We start from the raw sequence: 25,278 nt of genomic DNA on the forward strand, positions 1-25,278 counted from the left end.
ATAAAAGGCTAATATGCAAATAGACAGAATGGCAGAACAACCTAACAACCAGTAGCTATGACATGCACTGACCACCAGGGGGCACGCGGAATGTGATAGGCATTAGCAGCAGGAAGCAGAGCATGGGATATGGTGAGCATCGGCCACGTCGGGATGGTGGAGCAGGTGAGTGGGGGCACCAGAACAAGGCGAGGTGCTGGTCGCTGTCATTGGGGCATGCCTCTGGTGGTTACTGAAAATTCTTTGCTCCAGCGTGTTGCGGTCTTGCCCTGCGCTCATACCTGCTGCTGGCACTGGCCCCACTTGCACCTGCTACTGGCACCTGGCGGCGGTCCCAATCACTCGGTGCCATCAGCGGGTGCAAGCAGTGGCTGCTGACCCCAATTGCCCCTCAGCGCTTCTCCACTTCCCCCTGCTCCTGAGGAGTGATTGGGGCAGCAGCCTCCACTCATACCTGCTGATAGCACTGGCCCTACTCACACCTGCAGCTGTCGCCGGCCCCAATCACTCTGCACCATCAACGTGTGGTAGCTGGGCAGCAGGAGCAGGGCTGCAGGCAGACAGGGGACCGGGGGCCACAGTGGGAGGGGCTGGATGGGATCACAGAGTACGGGCTGAGACCCACCCCTATGCCCACTGCAGCCTCGCCGCCCACAGTTCCTTTCAAGGTGCACAAATTTGTGCACTGGGTCCCTAGTTGATAAATAAAAAAAACCACATTATAGTGAATGATAGAAGCCAGACAAAAAGGGTACATACTGTGAGATCCATTTATATAAAACTCAATAATGTAAACTAACTTATAGTGACAGAAAGAAGAGCATTAGCTGCTCGGGGGGCGGGGCAAAGAGGAGAAAGAAAGTTAATTATATTAATTATAGATTAATAGAGTTGTTTACACATCAACATGCAAACAAATGAAAAGCAACAACAAAGCACTGGAAAGGATAAAGTGGGCAAGAGTCAAACTGACTGCCACTAGTTTTCATTTTCACGTATGCAGAGGCTTACAGAGATGCTGCTGCCCAAGGTAAGGGATCTGAAGGAAATCACGGCCAACTTTCTAGATTTTCTTCGTACTCAAAGCAGATTAAATGGCTGGGAAACTTAGAGGATGCAATAAAATACACACACACATGCATTTGGGGAACCGATGAGTCTGCTTGCCACTTGTAGAAGGAATAGTGAAATAGACTGTGTTTCTCATCTGCCTGTCAAACTTTATACTAACACATCTTACCATGGAATCTAAGAATATTTGGCAAGGCAATCTGGTGCATGTGGCCCCATGTTTTCATCCTCTGCAGTAGAGCCAAAAATATAGAATATGATGTAAAGGGCACTGAATGCCCACAGAGAATACCAAGCCCAACATAGGATTGGGAGGCCTGGTGAAATGTATAAGGTTCTATATCAGAAGGCAGTTTTGAAGAACTGCTCAGGCAAAGGACGGGAACAAGTACATTTCTTCTGTACTTGCTGTTTAATTTTGGATAGCCAAAGTTATCTGATTATAGATGATTGTATAATTTATAGTGGAACACTATTCTAAGTAAGGTTGGGAATACTAATAATCACACCTGGATAAACAAGAGTAAACTAGGGTTGTGCTGGGAAAACAAGGACAAATTGTCAAACTATCTTAATGAGAAAAGTACTCAGGATCAATTATTTTATGATATGTATAAGGCTTAGCATTCTTTAAACCATAATGATGGATGGTTATAAAATACTTCTGAGGTTCTCTGGGAATACTCAAATTTCAGTGAGACTTAGATAAAATTGTTTCACCTAAATTATTGTGTTTGAAGAACTACTAGTCTGAAATTATCTACCTCTCATTTGCTCTTTATTTTTAAAATATTTATTAAATTGATTGAGGTGACATTGGTCAACAAGAACATATAGAAATCAGGTGTGGATTTCTATGTTGCAGATCTGTATACTGCACCATGTGCTCACCACCCAAAGTCAAATCTTCTCCTGTCATCATATATTTAGTCCCCCTTCCCTCTGAAAACCACCCCACTGCTGTTTGTGTTCATGAGTTTTGGCTTTATGTACCATTTATGAGTGAAATCATATGGTTCTTAGTTTTTTCTGACTGACTTATTTCACTTAGCATAATGTTCTCAAGGTCCATCCATGTTGTTGCAAATAGTGGTATTCCATCCTTCCATATGGCTGAGTAGTATTCCATTGTGTATACTAGTATGTGCCATATCATCTTTATCCAATCCTCTATCACAGGACACTTTGGTTGTTTCCATGTCTTGGCCACCGTGAATAATGCTGCAATGAACATAGGGGTGCATATATGTTTGCAAATATTTCGAGTTTTCTTGGGGGGTATATACCCAGGAGTGGGATTGCAGGGTTGAATTGTAGCTCTATTCTTAATTTTTGAGGAATCACCAGACTGCTTTCCATAGCGGTTGTACGAGTCTACATTCCCACCAGCAGTGAAGGAGGGTTCCTCCCCCCCGACACACACAACTTCTCTAACATTTGTTTTTGCCTGTCTTATTGATAATGTCCATTGTAACAGGTGTGAGGTGGTATCTTATTGTAGTTTTGATTTGAATTTCCCTAATTTCCAGTGAGGTTGATCATCTTTTCATATATCTATTGGCTGTTTGTACGTCTTCTTGGGAGAGGTGTATTTTCAGGTCCTCTGCCCATGTTTTGATTGTATTCTTTGTTTGGTGTTGAGTTTTATGAGTTCTTTATATATTTTGGAAACTAAACCTTTGTTGGAGCTATGGTTTGCAAATGTCATCTCCCATCTGGTTGGCTGCCTCTTCGTTTTGTTGTTAATTTCTTTTGTTGTGCAGAAGCTTTTCAATTTTGTGTAGCCCCACTGATTTATGTTTGCCTTTACTTCCCTTGTCTTTGGGGTCAAGTTCATAAAATGTTCTTCTATATGACCAAGGTCTATAAGTTTGGTACATGTATTTTCTTCTATGTAACTTATTGTTTCAGGTCTTATATTTAGGTATTTGATCCATTTTGTGTTACTTTTTATACATGTGGACAAACTGTAATCCAGTTTCTTTCATTTGAATGTGGCTTTCCAGTTTTCCCAGCACCATTTATTGAAGAGACTATATTTACTCCATTATGTGTTTCTGGTCATTTGATTTTTAGTCACATGCCATTACTTGGGCAGAATACGGTAAGAATGAGTAGTGATAACTTTGTGATGAGACCTAAGAGGCTACTATTTATTTGAAAAAGTGTGAGCTTAAATGTAAAAATCTCAGTGATGTGAACTTGCCTAATACCTTTGAAGCAAGAAACTATGGAGTTAACCACAGAAGATAAATTAGTATTGAGGTTTGGGAAGGAGGGTATTTAGAGATGTTCCTCAGGTAACAAACTCAGATTTATTTAAGCACTGTACTTACATCATCTCAGTCCATTCTCTTAAAATCACTGGAATTGGTAGTGTTAACCCAATTTTGTAAGTGAAAAAAAAATGACAACTAGAAAGATAAAGCATCCTGTTCATGTTAACACAGCTAGTAGTAACTAATAATTGAGCATAACTCTGATTTCAAGCTTAGTGTTTGTGCTCCTAAGGTCATGCTGTCCTTAGCATAGCCATTTACCAGTAATTTCATTTCTCATAATATAGAGACAAATATGAATATGGGCCTGTTGAGAGATTTGTGAAACTGACTCTATAGCTTTGAAGAAAATCTACACAATCGTAATAGTACAGTTATCCATGATAGATTGTCATTGGATCTACTCAACTGAAAGCATGGCTGAATAACTTGTTAATTTTTTTTAAATTTATTGTTGTGACATTGGTGAATCATTTTTTAACATCTCTCAAATATAATGCACCTATAGTGGGGCTTTATTCCTTATTGAGATAGCATTATGTACAACTTGATACTGAAAGTAGAACATTAAACTGGAGAATATTCTGTCCTTTGATTTATTTAGGGCTCATGAGTCTTGTTACCGAAGGACAATTCAACAAGGCAGCCTTGCTAGGAGTGACTGAGTCTCTTTAAAATTATTAGACCCACTTACAGAAGTTAATACTTTTTTAAATTTATTTATTTTCTTTTAAAATTACAGTTTGTATTCAATAAACTGTATTAGTTTCAGGTATACAGCATAGTGGTTAGACAATCATACTTTACATAGTGGTCCCTCCGATATTTCAAGTACCCCCACACACTATACATAGCTAATATAACATTATTGACTATACTAGAGGCCTGATACACAAAGAATGAATATATAACCACCAGAAAGCCTCTTCTTTCTCTTCTTCTAATGATGAAAAAGAGCAATATCACCAATATTTAATTTTAGACCAAGCAATAACAAGACATGATCTGACTTCACATTATACCAGCTACTCCCTCTTACTCATTTATTTCTACTCTACCATGAATTACTTCATTACTTTGAAAGGATTTTTCAAAAGTCTTGAGTCATTCTGGAAGTCTTTCCAATTATGTCTGAACAACTAATATTAGGAATTACTTTTTAAATCTTTAACCTCTTGGAAACAAAGAACAGTCTAATAAATTGACATTGCTTGTGTCATTTATTTAATACTCATTCCCTTATAAACATTGTATTACTCAAAAACAGTCCTCTGGAATATAGCTTCCCTTGTCTGCAATGACTTTCTCACAGTTCCAATAAATGTCATTAATGCTTTCATTAAGAAAATATTACTCTCACAACCCTGGATTTTTAAATATTTACTCACTGATAACATAAAACATCTGTCTCACTTGGAGAAATAGATGTATTGGTTCCTCAAAGGCTTTGCAAAAATCAATAGTGTGCAAACTGATCCATGAGATCATAGGGAAGTTCTGTTACTTTGAATTTCAAAGTGTTTTCATCTATATTTCTGATGGGTCCTCAATTGTCAGAAGGCTCTTCAGTGGCCCCCTTTTAGCCATGTGTAGCAAAGGACTTGTAAATAGCCACAATGCTGAGGATAACAGAAAACTTAAAGGAGGTATTTTATTAAGTCAATCTTTGAGGTTCATTTGTTCAAATTTTATAATATCATTTTGGGATTTGGTAACACTCCCTGTATTTAGGTTGGAAAAAAATCAATAATGTCAGACTATTAAATCTTCCAAAATCCTCAGGGAAACAGTCTCAATAGAGAAGGGCTTTCTGAATTATTCCTCCCCCTCTCCTACTATTCACATTTCACTACTTTTCTAAAAGCGTCTTTGAAATCACATATCCTTTTGGTCAGTGCTAGAAGAAGAGGCTTTCTGACTGTGAAGCCAGCTCCTTCTTAGCAACAGATGACACACACGCACCCGGAATAGCTACAAGCTCTGTGCTCTCTGTGTGTCTCTTGTATGATCAGTGACAATTTGCTTGGTTTCCCCTCACCTGCTTCCTAGCTAGTAATTACCCAGAGACAGAATCTTTGTGTAACCCTGACTTACAGCTATTAGAATAGAATATAATTGTACCCAGTGTAATTGGCTTCAGTGCCAGAGCCCCATTAACCTGGCACGGCCATTCTTAAAGCAGCCTGTGATCTAGCTCATTAAATTTTAGCTTCAGTAATAAAGACAGTTATGACCTTTGCTGTTTCTGTCTTAATATATTTATGTATAGATAACACCTAGGATATCAAAACAGAGTGTCATTGAAATGTAGAGGCAGGCCAACCTTGTATACTCAGAGTGGCTAAAAATTGAGTTCCAAATGTGATGCAGATAAAGAATGTGACCCATACTTAGAGGGTCCTGAGTTGTCTGGTGCAAGAAAAGCATTCTGCTGGGAGTGTTACCCTCATGCCCAGGCACCCTGCTTCTGCAACAACAGGGGCAGTTCTTGGCTACTGAACTCTGTGCCCTAGTGGAAGGGCATAGGAAGATTCCTTAGGACAGTGGTTCTCAACCTTCCTAATGCTGCGACCCTTTAATACAGTTCCTCATGTTGTGGTGACCCCCAACCATAAAATTATTTTCATTGCTACTTCATAACTGTAATTTTGCTACTGTTATGAATCATAATGTAAATATCTGATATGCAGGATGTATTTTCATTGTTACAAATTGAACATAATTAAAGCATAGTGATTAATCACAAAAACAATATGTAATTATATATGTGTTTTCCGATGGTCTTAGGCAACCCCTGTGAAAGGGTCATTCGACCCCCAAAGGGGTCGCGACCCACAGGTTGAGAACCGCTGCCTTAGAATAATGACTAGAAGATCAAAATCAGAGAGTTTACCTATCAATTTTATCAATAAAGCTTAGTACCACCTTTGATAGTTGTCTGAGAGGCACTGTGGAAAGAGAGTTCGACTCGGTTCTCATCGCAGGTTAGGTCTAAAACTGCCAGATAAATATGAGCAAGGTACTTTCCCACTCTGAGCCCAGTTCACCTATTGATAAAGTAAGAATATTAGCTTAGGTACTATCTAAGGTAATTTCAAAGTAAACATTTCAAAACAGCCAAATAGAGTTTTTTTAAATATCTGAACAGAAATAGTTTCACATAAATCCCCCTTTCATTCAGAGACAACTAAATACTGGCTGCATCATCAGACCTTTGTCAAATGAAGGCAAGGCAAGAAAATTTTGTTAAGAAAAAAAAGTTTTTCTATGCTGAGAGATTTAGAATGGGCTAGAATTTCAAAAAGTTCTTGACCTTACAATTTAATTTTGTTTGTGATAGTCCTTTGTGTCAACGTCTCTAGGCTATACTACCCAGTTATTCAATCAAACACTAATCTAGATTTTGCTGTGAAGGAAGTTTATATAAATGGTTAACATCTATAATAAATTGACTTTACATTAAGGAGATGACCCTTGATAGTGTCTGTGGGCCTCACTCAATCAGTTGAAAGGCCTTAAAAGCAAAAATTAGGTTTTGCTGAAGAAGATGCAATTCTGCCTGTGGATGGCAGTCTTAGCTCCTGCCCATGAGTTTCTAGCCTGTGCCCTGTCCTATATACTTCTGACTTGCTTAACCAAATGCTGCAAAAAGTTATATTTGGAAATAGGGTCTTTGCAGATGTAATTACATTTAGATGAGATCATGTTGGATTAGAGTCGACCCAAAATCCAATGACTAGTATCCTTATGAGGAAAAGAAGATTTAAGGACACAGAAGAAACACAGGGAAGATACATGGACAAAAATCAAGGAATGTCAAAGATGGTCAGCAACCACAAGAAGCTAGAAGAGGCAAGGAATGATTCTTCCCTACAATCCTCAGACAGAGCATGACCCTGCTGACACTTTGGATTTCAAACTTCTGGGCTCCAGAACTGTGAGAAAATAAGGTGTGTGTTTTTAAGCCCATCTAATTGTATTAATTTGTTACAACAAACCTAGGAAACTACTACTCTTACTTAATGTTTCTTTTGTAGAATCCTGACTAATTCAATATTCCTTTGGTAAAAATACATCCTTGTAAATGAAATTAAAGTACTCTTTTCTCAAGCTATTTCTTTATTTTTCCATGAGTGGAACTACTTCTGAAAAGTGTTTGCAGAAATAAAAGTCATGGTCAGATAAATGTGGGAAACACTTGGTACAAAGTAACTTTGACTTCTTTATTGCATGTCTGTTCAGAGCCTTCAAAATGATAACATAATGTCAAGTGTATTCAAGAGGGATTTACTGAATATGGCCTTTTCTAAAATTATATAAACTTGGAAATTCTGTTCAGGTACACACATTTATATCTCCTAAAAGTAATGATTCTTGAAAAAATGCTTTGGAAAGTGCTAGATTAGAACCAAATTAAGTTATTTTCTATGTCATCTCCTTTTTAAGATATGATCTATTAATAATAAATATAAAGAAATACAGACCTCAAAGTGCAGACAAGTTTACACACAGAACACCAGAGCCAAGAATGTAATATAATGGTTCTGGAAACTTTATGAAATTATCGAGAAACCGACAAAACCTATTGCCATCTATATCAGTTTGGATAGGCCAAAATGGTGAAGCCTATGTATGAAAACAAACTGAATTTTCAGTGGCTTTACTCAAGAAAGGCTTGCCACTCATGTCACAGTAACAAATTGCTCCTTGCAACTTGTAATGATGCCATCTACAAAGCCAGCACTTCCAGTCATAGAGGTTGGAGAGAGAACGAATATGGAGAATGTGCACAGACTCTTAAATGCCTTGACCCACATCCTATTGCTCACATTCTAATGGCCAAATTGCAACATACAGTCCTAATTCATTGGAGAATTACTCCTTCAATTTTAGTGGGAAGTAGAAAGCAAAATATACAGGTGCACATATATGAGAGTGGTAGATTTGGTGGTGGGAAAACAAAGTACTTCCTGTTTTATTGCTTTTATTCCCATCTTTGCTTTTTAACTATAGGCTTATATTTACTTCATGGTCCCAACTTAGCCTGGCATTAGTGTAGCGTTCATCCATTTGGGGTTGCAAAGGACAGGTTTTATTGATAACTAGAGGCCCGGTGCATGAAATTTGTGCACTGCGGAGGGGGGTCACTCAGCCCAGCCTGTGTCCTCTCGCAGTCTGGGAGCCCTCGGGGGATGCCCGACTACCGCCACTGCTGCTGTGCTTGCCAGCCATGAGTCCACCTTCTGGCTGAGCAGCGCACCCCCTGTGGGAGCGCACTGACCACCAGGGGGCAGCTCCTGTGTTGAGTGGGATTGGGCCGAAACTGGCTCTCCAACATCCCCCACAGGGTCCAAAATTGCAAGAGGGCGCAGGCAGGCCAAGGGACCCCACTGGTGCATGATCAGTGCTGGGGAGGAACGAGAGAGGTTGGCCAGCCAGGGAGGGACCATGGTAGGGCTCCAGGGCATGTTCTGCAAGTCTCACTCAGTCCTGATCAGCCAGACCCCAGCAGCATGCTAACCTACTGGTTAGAGCGTCTGCCCCCTGGTTGTCAGTGCACGTCATAGCGAGCGGTTGAGCAGCCTTAGCATATCATTAGCATATTATGCTTTGATTGGTTGAATAGATGACCAGACACTCAGTATATTAGCCTTTATTATATAGGATGTTGTACATTTTGGCTTCCATTAGGTGATGCCACCTGACAATTAAATTAAAATTATTAAATACTATTGTTGTAAACTCAATAGAAGTTAAATAAAATAAACAAGGAGCATTACAAACTATTTTCTTAATATGTTCTCATACTGTTTTAGCAACGTTGCAATTTAGAAAAAATAGTATAAAACCATCTATATCAAAGGCAAGGTTTTTCTATTATAAAACTCAGTTTTAATAGTTATATCAAGACAGCAATTTCAGGATCTACTAATTTTCAATATAACAACTAATTTAACAAATGACCCAGTCTTTTTCCTATAAAATAAAATATTTAACAAAATGGACTAAACGTTTCTAAACAATGATTACTGTCAAGTAATTTAGGAATTCAATCCATGGAATTTGCAATTAAGGAAAGATACAATTTTAAAGCAAATCACTCTTAAGTATAAATTAAGTACCTTCTCTTCCTAAACTTCAGTTTGAACTACTTAATAACTCAGTTTCCCTTTGAGATTTGACTATGTCATTATAGTGTTAGTTGGATAACAGTTATAAAACCAAGTTTCCATGCCAAGATCTATAGAACCACTAAAGTTTCAGGGGTTGGTGGGTGGAGTTGGATAGAAAGAGAGGGTAGGGATCTTATTGCACTCCCCTTTCTGACATCAATCACATGAGTTACTCTTTTATATTTTTAATATATTAGAATCCTGGGTAAGACTCCAATGGAAAATCAGGTTCTGATTTTGTACTACCTGTCTGTATAAGAGTGATGACACTTCACAGGGATATAAAATATAGCATAATATAGTCAATAATATTGTAGTAACTATATATGGTGTCAGATGGATACTGGATTTATCAGGATGATCAATTAGTAAGTTATATAAATGTCTAAACACTATCCTGTATACCTCTAATATAATATTGTATATCAACTGTAATTAAAAAATTTTAAAACACTAAAAACATGCATTCATACCAAATGAAGGCTGCAAGATGTCACAGAAGGACATCCAAAGCAACTTTCACAGTTGTCCTAATGTTCCAAGTCCAATAAAAATTGGAAGTTTATTAAAATAAATAAATAAATAAATAAATGGAAATAGTAATGACAGTTTGTCTTTTCAGCACTTACCTTTCTCTTTCTTTCCCATAGCTTCTCTTATACCCCGTTGAGCCTTCTAATTTCCCATACATTCTGTAATTTACATGCACTACTTTACTCCCCATTCCAATAGGCATACTGAAAGAGTTATGCCCTTTTCTTTGCTTCTTAGAATGAGGAAAATAATTGTGTCACTGACAAAATTAATTCAACAAAATTCTAAGGTATTTTTCTCACATATATTCCCTGCTAGTTGTGCAGAAACAGCCTTAATAAAAGATGCAGCAACAGGGCCAAAGTCATGTCTCCCTAAACATAGCTAAGCAAATTACAAAAATATTCTGCAATTCAGAACTTCATAGACCACATCAAAAATGTGGTATATAATTATTTGTTTAGAATAGTCTCTTAGGAAGCATACAGCCTTTTCCCTCATATAACAATTTTCCTCTCTAGAAGAACATTTAGTTTGAATAATTTTACTTATTATGCATTCATGCTCACACCTTTTTCCAGGCAACTGCATTCTTTTTAATGAAAATGTGAGTTTTATAGGTAGAAAAATGCAAGATAGTAAAAGGGTATTTTTTAAACACAGTTTTTAGAGAAATTTATTTTACATTTCTTAGAGACCCAATTTTTATCATGTATAAATAATGCAACTAATGATTTTTAGCTCAGACATAAATTAAAAATACAATTCTAGAAAAAAACTGGTTTACCTGTAAAACACATGAAAGAGCCAATATAAAAAATGGGTATATTGTATGTTTTCCTGCATAGAAAACTGAATAATAAATTCATAACCAATCAAGTAGTCAGACATACACACGTGTCTTATCTCATATCAACATCCTGAATTATAGCTGAGACACGTAATGTCTTTCAAATTTGTGATTATTTTTTTAAAGCTTACCATGTGGGGGTTCTGAGTTGGGGCCTGCAGATACAATTATGAACAAAACCAGATAAATTCCTTGCTTCATGGTGCTTATTACCTAGTACAGGATATGGAAATCAAGATAATCATGAAGCAAATACATGTAGAATTTTAAACTGAGAAGATTCAGTGAAGAAAATGTACACAGTATAAGAAAAATGTATAAAATTTGGTAGCTGAGCTGATCTAGGAATTATGTAAAAGCTTTCATGAGGAAGTAACTTTTGAGATGAGATCTGAGGGATAAAGGAGCATTAACTAAGAGAGAGGGAAAAGCAGAAATAACATTTCAGGAAGAAGGAGCAGCATTTCAAAGGTTCTGAATGAGGCATGAAACAAAGAAAGCCAGTAATGCTGTGGCTGGGGCGGGGGACAGGGGGTGCTGAACAAAAGAGAGAATGGAACAAGATGTGATTAAAGAATTCGGCTGGAACCAGACCAGATAGAGCACTTCAGGCCCTGGTGAAGATTTTAATTTCTGTCATAAAAGCAATGGAATCCATTGAAGAGGACAGCAGAGGGAAAGTGTGACAATCAAATTTGTTTAGAACTGCTTTCTCTGGCTTCCAGGGTGTTCTAGTTGAATTGAGACAAGTGTGGATTTGGGGAGACTGGTTAGGAGAGAATTGCAGTTGCCCAGTCAAAAAATAGTAGTGACATGGAATAGTTTCAAATGCTTAGATTCCCACTTCATCCTTCTATGCAAAAGCAGTAATATCTAAATATATGCTGGTTTGTTCTCCATTCCCCCACTCCACTCTCCCCAGATCCCTTTTATACCTTTCTCTGTTCATTCTGTGTACTGGAGATAGAACCTCACTCACTTGCTGGTTGTCTTCTGGATGGGTTTTAGCACTTTGAAGGTACCAACAGGACACTGGAACATGGGAGGAAAAAAAGATAAAGGTAATATTTTCCCCCTTCCTTGCTTCTGTACTGCTTCTCTGACAGTTCATTCCTTCACAATTATAGCTCCTGCTGAGTAGCCTCTTCTCCATGGGTCCAGCTCTCACGGAGTTATGGAAGTACCCTTACCTCCCTTCATTCCTTCTGCCCTAGAGATGGCAATGGCTTCCAGTAGTCTCTGGGTGCCTCAACATCCATAGTTGGTTCCCTTAATCCTGCCTCTTATCTTTAAGAAGTCTCCTTATCTGTTTTTAATTTAACCACCTGGGGTTCGGGTTCCCTGCTAGAATCATCATTATCCAAAATACAATGGAAATAATTATTATAGAAAGACAGAAATTTAAAAGTATTGAGGGTTGGAATCAACCATAACCATAGAATGCTACATGGCCATATAAATAGTGAAAGTCTTGAATTCCTACACTTTGAAGATAGAATTAGGTGGAAATGTAGCCTTATACAGCACATACTAGGGACAAAAGAATACCTAGATGCTTGGAATCATCTAGAGGCAGTTTATCTGGATTAGTCCCGGGATTCCCACCTTCTTCTGAACATATTTTGGCCATATAAATGGCCTCAGTTCATTTGATCAATTATTTCCTCTGGTTGACATATCCCCAGGCTGCTTGCGGAGTAAGAATAGCCTTTTTCTTCAGTTTATGTGGCGTGATGGTGGGTGAATTAGAAACTAGCCTCTGATATAGGCAATGGTATAACATTAGAAACATAATGACCCTTGGTTAGCCTTATAGACAAAGAGTAATAAATGGGCCATTTGTAGGAGTATAATGGGAAAACCATGTGAATGATCTCAGAGGTCAATTTCTATGTGCATGCCATTCATATTGTGCAGCCTCCTCATAAATGAGTACATTTCTTTTCTAACTCAATGTATGTATACTCTTTTAGCACACACATTCCCAAACACTATACTAATTCCTTCCAAGACCTCACTAATTACCAGGAGCAAGACATAAACTGTTGATGAGAAAATGAACTGCTTTAATAATATATGCTCTATCTTTGGCAGTTCCTTTTGCTTGTCAATAGCTATACTATATCTCAACCATAAAGTGAGAACACTGGACTGAAGTACTGACAAGAGGTCAATACACGCTGTTCTCAGCATAGACTATAAAGCAATGTTCTTGCATTCCATTATAAAGTGGTAATGAAGGAAGAATATAATATTTGCAGAAGATCTTGTCTCCATTGCACTACCAAGTTGCTTCTATCTTTTCAGGAGACTTGATTTCATGAAAAGAAAGCTTTCTAGGGCCTTAAAATTCACTACTAAGTACTCAAGGACAATACAAGAGTGATAATATCCTTGACAATTATGAGCCTCAGAAAAAGATTATGCTCAAATAGCTTACAAAATTAAAAAAGCCATTGTTAAAGGTCATTATTCTTCCATGTGACAAAATAAGTATGGTTATCTTTCAATTTTATGAAAGGAAATAAAAAGGTAACTATTAAAATGAGTCTTCAATTGTGATCTATAAATAACATCTAATATACAGGGCATTTTCTAAGGCCTCTCCCTACTTACAGGTTCTCTAGCAAGAAAAGAATTGTCTCTGTGAGATTTGTTCATTTGGACTTGAACTATGGGAGTTTGTTTATACTAAATAGCGGCTGTGCTTTGTTGCTGTTTTTTTTTGTTTTTTTTTTTTAATTTCTTTATTGGTTAAGGTATTACAAATGTGTCCTCATTCCCCCATTAACCCCAAACTGCCCTCCCCCACTCATGCTCTCATCCCCCTGTTGTCCATGTCCATTGGATTGGCTTATATGCAAGTATACAAGTCCTTTGGTTGATCTCTTCCCCTTGTCCCCTCCCTCCCCTACTTTCCCTCTGGGGATTAATAGTCTGATCACTGTTTCTCTGTCTTTGGATCTGTCCCTGTTCATCAGTCTATGTTGTTCTCTATAGTCCACAAATGAGTGAGATCATGTGGTATTTATTTTTCTCTGACTGGCTTATTTCACTCAGCATAATGCTCTCCATTTCCATCCATGCTGTTGCAAATGGCAAGAATTTGTTCTTTTTTACTGCAGCGTAGTATTCCATTGTGTAGATGTACCACAGTTTTTTAATCCACTCATCTGCTGATGGGCACTTAGGCTGTTTCCAAATCTTAGCTATGGTGAATTGTGCTGCTATGAACATAGGGGTGCATATATCCTTTCTGATTGGTGTTTCTGGCTTCTTGGGATATATTCCTAGAAGTGGGATCACTGGGTCAAATGGGAGTTCCATTTTTAGTTTTTTGAGGAAACTCCATACTGTTCTCCACAGTGGCTGTACCAGTCTGCATTCCCACCATCTTGTGCAAGGGCATGATGGTCAATTTTCATATTACCTCTTTATTATATAGGATACAATAGCATACAAATACAACATCATCTTCCAGGTGCAAAGGTTCTTAGAAATATCTGTTATTTCATAGGAAGATTTACATACAATCAAATATGGAGTTCTAACATGTTCTGGGTCTGTGAGTTGAAGAAAATGAACATAATATAGAAAGGGACTTTAGTTTAGTCAGTTCTTTAGCCCCAAATTGAAATCACTGGCCTAGTCAAACAACTTACAATAGCATGGTGGTCAGAACAGGAACCAAGTGGGTTTAACACACCCTCACCTACTGAACACACACTAATAAGAGGTTGTAAGTTGTGTCACTTTTAAAGTAACATGAAACTATTTGTACTAAAGAAGAAAATTTTAATTTTTGAAGCCCACTAAAATCTTTGTTGTATCTTGAATGGGATACAGTATGGAATATGCTATGTCAGTGAGAAAGAGAAGGAACCTTAGATTCATTAATGCTTACTATTAGGAGAAACACACTGATATGGGGCCAGAATCAGAGTGATAAAGTTGGGGATTGGCATAGCTGAGAGTATGATTTATAGTTGGTGAAAAATATATGATTCAGAGATACAGAGAATGAACTGACAGTTGCCAGACAGGAGGGAAGTGTAGGATGGTGAAAAAGGTGAAGAGGAATAGAGGTATAAATGTCCTGTTATAAAATACACTAGAGATTTGTGAAATAGGCCTTCCCTTGGCTGCTGGCACCAGTTTGCTTCTGGCACCCAGGACCCATGCCTTTGCTCTGGCCAGGCTCCGGCTGGAGCTGGTCCCGGGGCCATCAGGCTTCACTCTGCCAGCCCTGGAACCGTCAGGCTTCGCTGCTCTGGCCCCGGGGCCATCAGGCTTCACTCCGCCGCTTGGAGCCTACATATGCAAATTAACCACCATCTTTGTTGGGTTGATTTGCATACTCTCCTGATTGGCTGGTTAGCATAGCAAAGGTATGGTCAATTTACATGTTTGTCTATTATTAGGTAAGATAAGTAATATGGATATAATGAACAGCATAAGGAATATAGTCAAGGATATAATAACTTTGTATGATGACAGATGGTCATTAGGCTTATCATGGTGATCACTCTGTAAGGTAATATAAATGTCAAATCACTATGTTGTACACCTGAAGCTAATGTAATATTGTATGTCAATTGTACTTTAATTAAAAATTATTCCAAGTTAAAAAAAAGATACAATGAAGAAACAAATTTATAATCACAGCTGGATATTTAAGTACTCCTTTGTTAGTACCTTATGAAACATATAGCCAAAAATGAGAAAAAAATGTAATTATATAGAAGACTTGAACAGCCAATATGACATAATTGATATTTCATTGGACAGCATATCCCAAAACTGTAATAAACATTCAAAGACATAAAATAAGTTTAATATGTTTAAATGGATTGAAATCATCCAATATGTATTTTCTGACCACATGGAATTAAATTATAAATCATTAATAGCAAGATTTTTAGACATACTTACTGCTGAATAACCCATAGATAAAAAAAAAAAAATCACAAGCCTGATCGGTTTGGCTCAGGTTTGGCTCAGTGGATAGAGCGTCAGCCTGCGGACTGAAGGGTCCCAGGTTTGATTACGGTCAAGGGCATGTACCTTGGTTGTGGGCACATCCCCAGTGGGGAGTGTGCAGGAGGCAGCTGATCAATGTTCTCTCTCATCGATGTTTCTAACTCTCTATCCCTTTCCCTTCCTCTCTGTAAAAAATCAATAAAATACATTTTTTTAAAAATCACAAGAAAATTACAAAATATTTGGACCTAAATGATAATAAGGTCACAACATATCAGATTTTGTAGGATGCAGTTAAAGCAATAATTAGAAGAAAAATTTAAATACATATTTTATAAAAAGGAATAAAATTTCAAATTTAGTGATCTAAGTTTTCATTGTGAAGATTCAGGAATGAAGAGAAAATTGATCCCAAAATAAGTAGAAGGAAGGAAATTATAAAGCTAAGATAAAAGATTTAGGAAAAAAAAGTCAATAAAATATAGAATATATTTTAAAATAGAGGAAGACAAAAAAACTAGAAATTTCCCTGGCCATGTAGCCTTGTTGGTTAGAGCATCGTCTGTATACACCAAGGTTGCAGGTTTGATCCCTGGTCAGGGCACATACAAGAATCAACCTATGAATGCATAAATAAGTGGAACAACAAATATCTCTCTCTCTCTCTCTTCCTCTCTCTCTCTCTCAAATCAATAAATCAATAAATTTTTAAATAAATAGCTATTATTAAAAAATAATTTTTTTGTTTTTGAAAGGATCTATTAAAAATTGATAAATACCTAGCAAAATTACCCAGGGTGAAAAAGAGAGAACAAAAACCAATATTAGAAATGAAAGAGTGAAAATTATTATAGATCATGAAGGTATTAAAATGAAAATAAAGAAGTATTATAAATAATTTTATTCTACTAAATTCAACAATTTAAATTGAATAGACAGGCTTCCTTTGTGAATACAACTTACCCAAACCTAGTAAAGAATAAATAAATATCTATATAGGACTATATCTGTTTAAAATATATATGCTGTTACTTTTGGCCTAAATGGAGTAACAGAGACTGGATCTACCTTGCCACTTATAACAACAAATAAGTAAAAGCCAAAAAATATTAAATGAAAAAATGTTTTACAAAATGATGATTATCAATCACTGAAAGAGTGATTCCTTGGAGACAGAAAAACAAGTGGGGTGAGTCCTATGATTGTCCCAACTTACTGCCTTGAGAATATTTTCGGACCACAGCACTGGGAAAAGGAACATGGCCCTCACTACTCCTCTAGCCAATGGTTGTTCACATGTAAGCTCAACTTGGATGGGGAGGCCCATTTTAACTCTGCAATTTGGCCTTCCCTGGTGTTAGCACAATAACAAAAATGGCATTTTACACTTATGGAATAGCAATTTGTGGCAGTTACTGTCTTCTTGATAGATTCCAACTGCTGGTTGGAGCATATCAGCTGTGAATGTTATAATAAGAAACCACTAAGATCTATTTTGATACAAAGATTAGAGAGCAGTGTGACTTTTTATTTTGCAATATAATAACTATTTTATTTCTTTTATTGCCTTAATGTGTGAACATCTCCATATACATAAATTGGAGTAGGAAAGTAATTGCATAAATAACTCTAAATAAAATAAAAATATTTATATAACATTTACTATACTCAGTGTTTTTGAGAATGTAAAGATGTATAAGCAATCCCTTAAGGAGCTAATGATCTGGTTTGAGAGATAAGAGATATAATGCTGCATAGAAACTTAAGCGGGGGGGCGGGATTGAAGTTACAATGTCAGTCAGCTACAAGATAATATTCCCAGCATAAAGGAAGAACTGATATTGAGTTTTAAAAATAACTATGTTGCTACAGGAAAGGAGAAGGAATCTTCAAGTGTAGAAACATATGGGAATAAGATATCAGCAAATAAGAAGTGTGAGAGTTTAACTGGATCTGTTTTTTTCTTTAGGAAATATTTGGATCTAAGGGTGAGATTATGAAGAATATTTCATGTCTGGGTAAGGAGTGTGAGCTTTGTTCATATAATTGGGTGCCACTGAAGGCTTTATAGAAAAGGTAGAATAAGAAGAAAATGAAATTAGGAAAAAAAAATATTTGAACCCAAATTACAAGACTGACTGGAAGAATGAAAGGCAAGAATAAGGTTACTAGTATGGAGATTATCAAAGGAATCTGAGGCTAGTAGAAGAGGAGTGGATTTGCAATGGAAGAACCAACAAAATTTTCTGGTTGAATGGGGTTGGCAAAGAAAAAGAATGAGACAAAATTTATGATTTAGGGAGTTCAAAAATGTGGAGAAATTTCAAACAACTAGGGGACATAGAAATTTTAAGCTGGTGTGTTTTTGTGTGTGCGTGCGTGTTTATTTGTTGCTGTTGTTTTAAAGATAAAACGTTTAGTTGCAGTCATATTAGTGTGATGGAGGAAGTATATAGAGTTCATGAGATAGTAGGAGAATAGGACTTGGAGTTATGAAAGTTACCCTTAGTTGTGGCATTTGGAAGCATGAGTTATGGAGCTAAGCATAGGGAGATAAGAGTCTATGGATGAAGATTGAACTTTGGGCATTATCCACAACTTAGAGGAGCTAACAGAGGAGAGAACCATTGTCAGGCATTGTGGGTTAAGGATACTTTCATCCAGCTTACCTATCCCGCTTGATAGCCAGGAAGTTCAAAATTAAGTTGGTGACAAAAAAGAATACTTGCCTTATCCTAAATAGCTGATATATCCCTATCATTCCCAATTATTACAGATTCTTTCTTTTAGCTTTATTTTAAACCTCTATATTTTACCTGCATCTCTATATTTCAAGTTGACAAAACTTTTCTGATTATATTCAGGATATAAATGACAGATGAAGAAAAATAAGTAACATAAAACCATGTGAGGGGTCAATGGGGAGGAGGAACATCTGTAATACTTTCAACAATAAAGATAAAAATAATAAAATTTGAGGGAAAAAACATGAGGAGAAAACTCAAAGTGAAACCCCTAATAGTTTCAAATGCTGTAGTCACACAGTGTAGGCATTGAAAGACAACCTTGCATTCTGCCAATTAGGAAACTATGTGACTTGAGGAGAAAATAAAATGTTGGAAAAGTTTTGGGTTGATATAGGACTGCCAAAGGAGAAGGATAAATGTATGATAAAACATCATATAAATATCACATGTGAAAATATTTGGAAGGTTCTACATTCAAAATCATGTTTTCATAACACTGAATGCTCACATATTATTCCACATCTATGAAGCAGGTATCTCACCCCTTGCTGTATTTGTGACAAGCCCTGCTATAAGAACAGATTTAGAACTGGGTATATAGGAGAACAAATAACTTACTACCTGCTACTTATGTTCTCAAGAAGGGCCAAACAGAAAAGTTGGCAAGCAGGCATCTATAATGCTCAAACACACAGGTGGAAGGCTATCTAGAGGGAATGTGCAGTCTTCTTCCAAACACTACCACCTGAAGCTTCACTGGAAAGAATGATAATGGTTTTACAAAGATATATGCTTGTACAAGACAAAATTGGATAGAAAATCCTTTTTGTTTTGGCCTCATTAAAAATTACCGGAGTGAGTGGCATAAAAACACATATAGACCAATGGAACAGAATCAAGAGCACAGAACTAAACTCCCATATTCTATATAATAAAAAGGTAATATGCAAATTAACCCTAATGGCAAATTGACCACTTCAACCAGTCACTATGAGGTACACTGACAACTTCTTAGACCCTTTCCCTGACCCGCAGGCTCCCATCACCCGATGGCAAATGAGGAACTGGGGGTGGGTGGTGAGGGACCTGGGCAGCACCAGGCCAAGGCCTCTGCCTCACCAGTCACCCCACACACAGAAGGCGACCCACAGGAGGGGTGCAGCCAATGAGTGGGTGGAACGGCTGACCTCTCGGTCCCTCGCCCCGGCCAGCAGGCTCCAATCTCCCAATGGTGAACAGGGAACTGGGGGTGGGTGGTGGTGGGGGGCGGATCTGGCTGCCGGCAGCCAGAGAAGATGGCCCTGATCACAAGCCAGGCCTGGGGACCATACCCGTGCACAAATTTCATGCGCCAGGCTTCTTGTATATATTGCGGGTGCAGCAACCCAGCACTGACTGCCAAGGGGGCTGCAGATCAGGCCTGGAGAGAGGCCTGGAAAGAGAGGCAGGGTCTGATCCGCAGCCTCCATGGCAGCTGTTGGTCAGCCATTGCCTCTCTCTTTCTCTCCAGTTTTTGCCAGAAGCCCTGCCTGTCTTTCTCTCAGGGCCTCCACAGGGGCTGCTGATCAGCCCCGCCTCTTTGATGAGGCCCGGTGATAGGCCTGGAGACACTGACTGGCATAGAAACCAACTAATCAGCCCTATCCGGTTTGGCTCAGTGGATAGAGCATCGTCCTGTGGACTGAAGGGTCCTAGGTTAGATTCCAGTCAAGGGCATGTACCTTGGTTGCGGGCACATCCCCAGTCGGGGGTGTGCAGGAGGCAGCTGATCAATGTTTCTCTCTCATCAATGTTTCTAACTCTCTATCCCTCTCCTTTCCTCTCTGTAAAAAATCAATAAAATATATTTTTTAAAAAGAAACCGACCAATCAGAACCAAATCTGGGTGAAGTGCAAGGAGCCAATGGCTGCCCAGGAGGCGGGGCTTTTGATGCTGATTGGCATAGAAACCGACCAATCAGAGCCAAACTGGCCAGCAGGGGAGGGCCATTGGGGGTGAGATCAGGCCAGCAGGGGAGGGCAGTTGGGAGTGAGATCAGGCCAGCAGTTAGGGGCTATCAGACAGGCAGGCAGAGCCAGCTAGGGGCAATCAGGCAGGCAGGCAGAGAGGTTAGGGGCAATAAGGCAGGCAAGTGAGCAGTTTGGAGCCAGCAATCCTCGATTGCAAGAGGAATCGGGCCTAAACCGGCAGTCGGACATCCCCCGAGGTGTCCCCAATTGGAGAGGGTGCAGGCTGAGTTGAGGGAAACCCCCCCCATCCACGCACGAATTTTGTGCACCAGGCCACTAGTCTGATTATAAAATAGGCAGAAGAACTTAATAAACATCTATCTATACAATGGCTAACAGGTACATCAAAAGATGCTCAATACTACTAATCATCAGAGAAATGCAAATCATAATCATAGTGAGGTCACCTTGCACTTGTTAAATTTTGTGTTATTTTAAAAAAGACAAGAAACAATAAGTGTTGGGCGAGGATGTGGAGAAAAAGGAACACTTTTTCAGTGTTGGTGGGAATATTTATTAGTATAGCTGTTATTGAAAACAACATAGAGGTTCCTCAAAAATTAATATAGAACTACCATATGATCAAACAATCCCACTTCTGGGTACATATCTAAAGGAAATGGAATGAAGATCTTGAAAAGATATCTGCATTCCCCATGCTCATTGCAGCATTATTCAATATGGAAACAGCCTATGTGTCTGTCTACAGATAAATTGATAAACAAGATCTAATATGTTACCGCTTGATGCCTTTGTATGTGCTTCATTTTCTATCTGAAGTGTTCTTAGAGTATAGGAAAACAGAAAATATTGATTCTATTCACATAAATATGGAAGTCTTGAAGGGACTTGGTTTAGAAATGAGTACAGATGATACCTTCTATTTGGATTTGTTGAATTTGACATCTGATTGGGATATCCTAAGAGATAATGTCATATTCCCACCAATTAGCTCATTTTCTGCCCAATTAATTGAAGTACATTCTCTTTAGTTGGGATATTTCAGCCATCTTATTAACTAAATGGGATAGACTCTTTATCCACAAGATGGGACTAAATCATAAATATTTGGTTCATGCTTCTTTTAAATTATCTCTGATTATAAAAATACTTCCTAGTTTTTTAAAATATAGTTACAAATTGTTAAGTTCTGAATATGTCATCAGATGTGCCAGCATAGAATAGAACATGGCACACTTTGTAAGGTAATTATAATAATTTGAGATAATGTGTGTAAAGTATTTCTTATGTTGTTGTACTTATGACAATTTACAAACCTCATACCCTTCCAACCTTACGTGGTTCCACCAATAGTGTGGTACCTTTGGATGTTGTTAATCCTAAGTAAAAGATATCTCTGATTATTCATTTTGTAAGTTTCACAAGAATCACACATTTTAAATAAATATAGTTATAAATTATATAATCAGATTGTGCTAGGGAAACACCAAGAAATAGATGTTATTTACTGTCTGATACAAGCATAATTTTAACTATTTAAATCATCTCTTTTTGTACTGACTTATTAAAATAATGAAATTCAATTTCCTTTAGATATTGCAGGTAAAGTGACATAGTGATACCTGAATAATTTTTTAAAATATATTTTTATTGATTTCAGAGCAGAAGGGAAAGGGAGAAAGAGATAGAAACATCAATGTTGAGAGAGAATCATTGAACAGCTGCCTCCTGCATGCCCCACACTGGGGATCAAGCCCGCAACCCGGGCATATGCTCCGACCAGGAATCGAACGGTGACCTAGTTCATAGGTCGTGGCTCAACCACTGAGCCATGCAGGCTGGGCCCTGAGTGATTATTTTTAATTCTGAAAAATCATCATGGAATATTACTTATGTTCACTCACAGAAACTCAACCATTGTTCTGTTTTTATATTTCTAAATATATTTTGCATCATATTCTATGGACTCTGCTTTATAAGCTTAGCAAGAGCCTTTGGACAAAACAGTTCAATAATGATATGACTTGCTAACAGAAACATTGATTTTTTTCTCCACTATTAGAATCAAGAAAGCTTATCAAGTTATATAAATACAGTAACATGAAACCAATAAATATCACAGTAATTATTGAAGAACTTCTGTAAAGAGAGAAAGCTAATGTCATTTTTTTCAAGTCCTAGGAACATTATGAAACTGCATGATTCAGATGGAACATATGTCCTTTAGTACTGAGACAAACAAAATATATTGACAGTTTTTGTCTTCGAATTTTCAGGGATTTTTAAGTCTCAGAATAATATCTTGTGTTTTTCCATTCTCAATCTATCAAAATACACAATAATAATGGTTTAGGTAGAAAAAAATGTTTGTAAACCATATATTTGATGCTCAGAAAATAATTATATCTCTCACAGTTAAATATTTATAACAGCTGCTTTGTGTGTTTATTTTTAAATTTAGCTCAACTTAATATATATGTGTATATGCATATATGGAAAGAGAATTTTGGTAGCAATATTGAATCGTATTAAATTTTCAGTATGAAAATATAATAGCCGTGTCACATGTTCTCTGTATGATTCTAATTATTGAGACCCTTTAATATCAAATGTAGATTGTAAGAAACCTATTTTTGGGTCTGAGTTGTCTACTCTATAGCCAGTGGCTCAAGGCATCTAATTAGTCATTTTGAAGGTCAAAACAGATAACTCTAGTAGACTTAGTATAAGCCCAAGGAACTATCCAAACCCCTCTTTATTTTTTTTCTCTCTCTCACAGAATGAGATTCTGAAGATCATCTGCTTCTTTTTAGTACCTACAGATTAGATAGAAATATACATGATGGAGCTTTATTTCACAGAGGTTTGATAGACTTAGGACATGGAATGTGGTTAGAATAAAATTCATAAGAATAAAGAATATCCTTCAAAAAACTTTCTCAAAATAAACATGAAATATTATATATGTGTATGATTTTAGGAAACAAATAATGTTTAGTTTTCAAGTGAAATAATTATTTTGGTGTTTTTAGTCTAATTTAGAGGTTTGTCCTCAGCTTTGAAAGTGTGTTTGACCTGCGTCATTTATTTTCCAAGAAATAACAACTGAAAATCCAGAAATTTTACATAAAAATCCATATTTCTAGCATATTTTAAAAATAAGAACATTTGGCATTTCTGAAACAATATCCCCATGTGATATTTATTAGAGGAAGCCAAGCTACTGCTGACTGCCCTTTAAATAGGATCATGCATGGAAGGATTTGGAGAGTACTATGCTAAGCGAAATAAGACAGTCAGAGAAAGCTAAGTAGCACATGATCTCACTCATCTGTGGAATCTAATGAACAAAATAAACTGATGAGCAAAATCGATACAGAGACATAGAAACATGGAATAGACTGTGGAATCTCAGAGGGAAATGGGGGTGGGTAAGTGGGAAGAGATTAACCAAATATATGCATACCCCATGGACATGGACAATAGGGTGGTGAAAGCCTGGGGTGGGGCATGGAGGCAGGCTAGAAGGGGTCAATGGGGAAGAAAAGGGGGCATATCTAATACTTTCTACAATAAAGATTAACAATAAATAGGGTCATGCATTATCTCTTTCTTGCTCCTCTACTTGCCTATTCCACACATTTGAATTACCTGCCTGGTCTCTGTAAGCATGTAAGTTTGAGATACTTATCTAAATATTCTAAAGGTTAATATACAAGTATATGTATTTTCGCATTTTCAGAAAATAAAACAATAATCCACCTATTAACTCTCAGCACCCAGCATATAAAAATCATCCTTTGTCTCTCAAGGGAGGAGTGGTTCCCTCAATGGGGCAATAAACTCTCAGAAATCAATCACCCTTGTCCTTTCCGACTGTTTTTGCCCAGCATTTTTAACTTATTGTCAAACTGGAATTAATACCATGATCTACTCCCATTTCCAAGGACAGCTCACAGAGAGTCTTCAACCATTTCATAGGGGATTGATCCTTATTCAAGTTCACAGTATTTGCTGTTTTCATAGTTCTTACCTCCACCTAAAATTAACCTAGCAATTGTCACTATCTGAAATCAACATATCTACACAAATAAAAGACAAAGATGCTAATTGACCATCCCTTTGTTACGCCCAAGCCACACCCACCAGCCAATCAGAGCAACTGTATGCAAATCAACCCAACCAAGATGGCGGCCAGCACCCACAGAGCTGAAGCAAGCAGGAGGCTTGGTTGCCCCGGCGATGGAGGAAGTCAAGCTTCCTGCATGCCCTGGCCGGCTGTGGCCTCCGCAAAAGGCAACAAAGTTTCAATTATAGAAGCTAAATAAATCCCAGGTACCTGCTTCCAGCCAGACTCCACTGGGAGCTTGGGTGTCTGGGGGCTGTGGCCAGCCTGCAAACAGCCATCAGCCCCTCACCCAGGATGGCCACACCCTCATGGGGTGAGGGTCCACACTGGGGGGCTTAGCCAGCCTGAAAACGGCCGTCAGCCCCTCACCCAGAGTGGCCAGGCAACCCAGCAGGACCCCCCACCCTGAAGGGGCTGTGGCCAGCCTGAAAACGGCCCTCAAACCCTCACCCAGGATGGCCAGGCACCCCAGTGGGGTCCCCCCACCCTAAAGTGGGTGTGGCCAGCCTGAAAACAGCCATCAGCCCCTCACCCAGGCTGGCCA

The 25,278-nt window shown here is 37.9% G+C and overlaps 1 pseudogene; it reads left to right on the forward strand.

Annotated features, from left to right (window-relative positions):
- The first annotated feature begins 153 nt into the window (after positions 1-153).
- The window catches only part of LOC102252325, a 31,850-nt pseudogene continuing 6,725 nt past the window's right edge, over positions 154-25,278 (forward strand).

Source organism: Myotis brandtii, unplaced genomic scaffold (assembly GCF_000412655.1).
Source record: "Myotis brandtii unplaced genomic scaffold, ASM41265v1 scaffold345, whole genome shotgun sequence".
Taxonomy (NCBI): domain Eukaryota; kingdom Metazoa; phylum Chordata; class Mammalia; order Chiroptera; family Vespertilionidae; genus Myotis; species Myotis brandtii.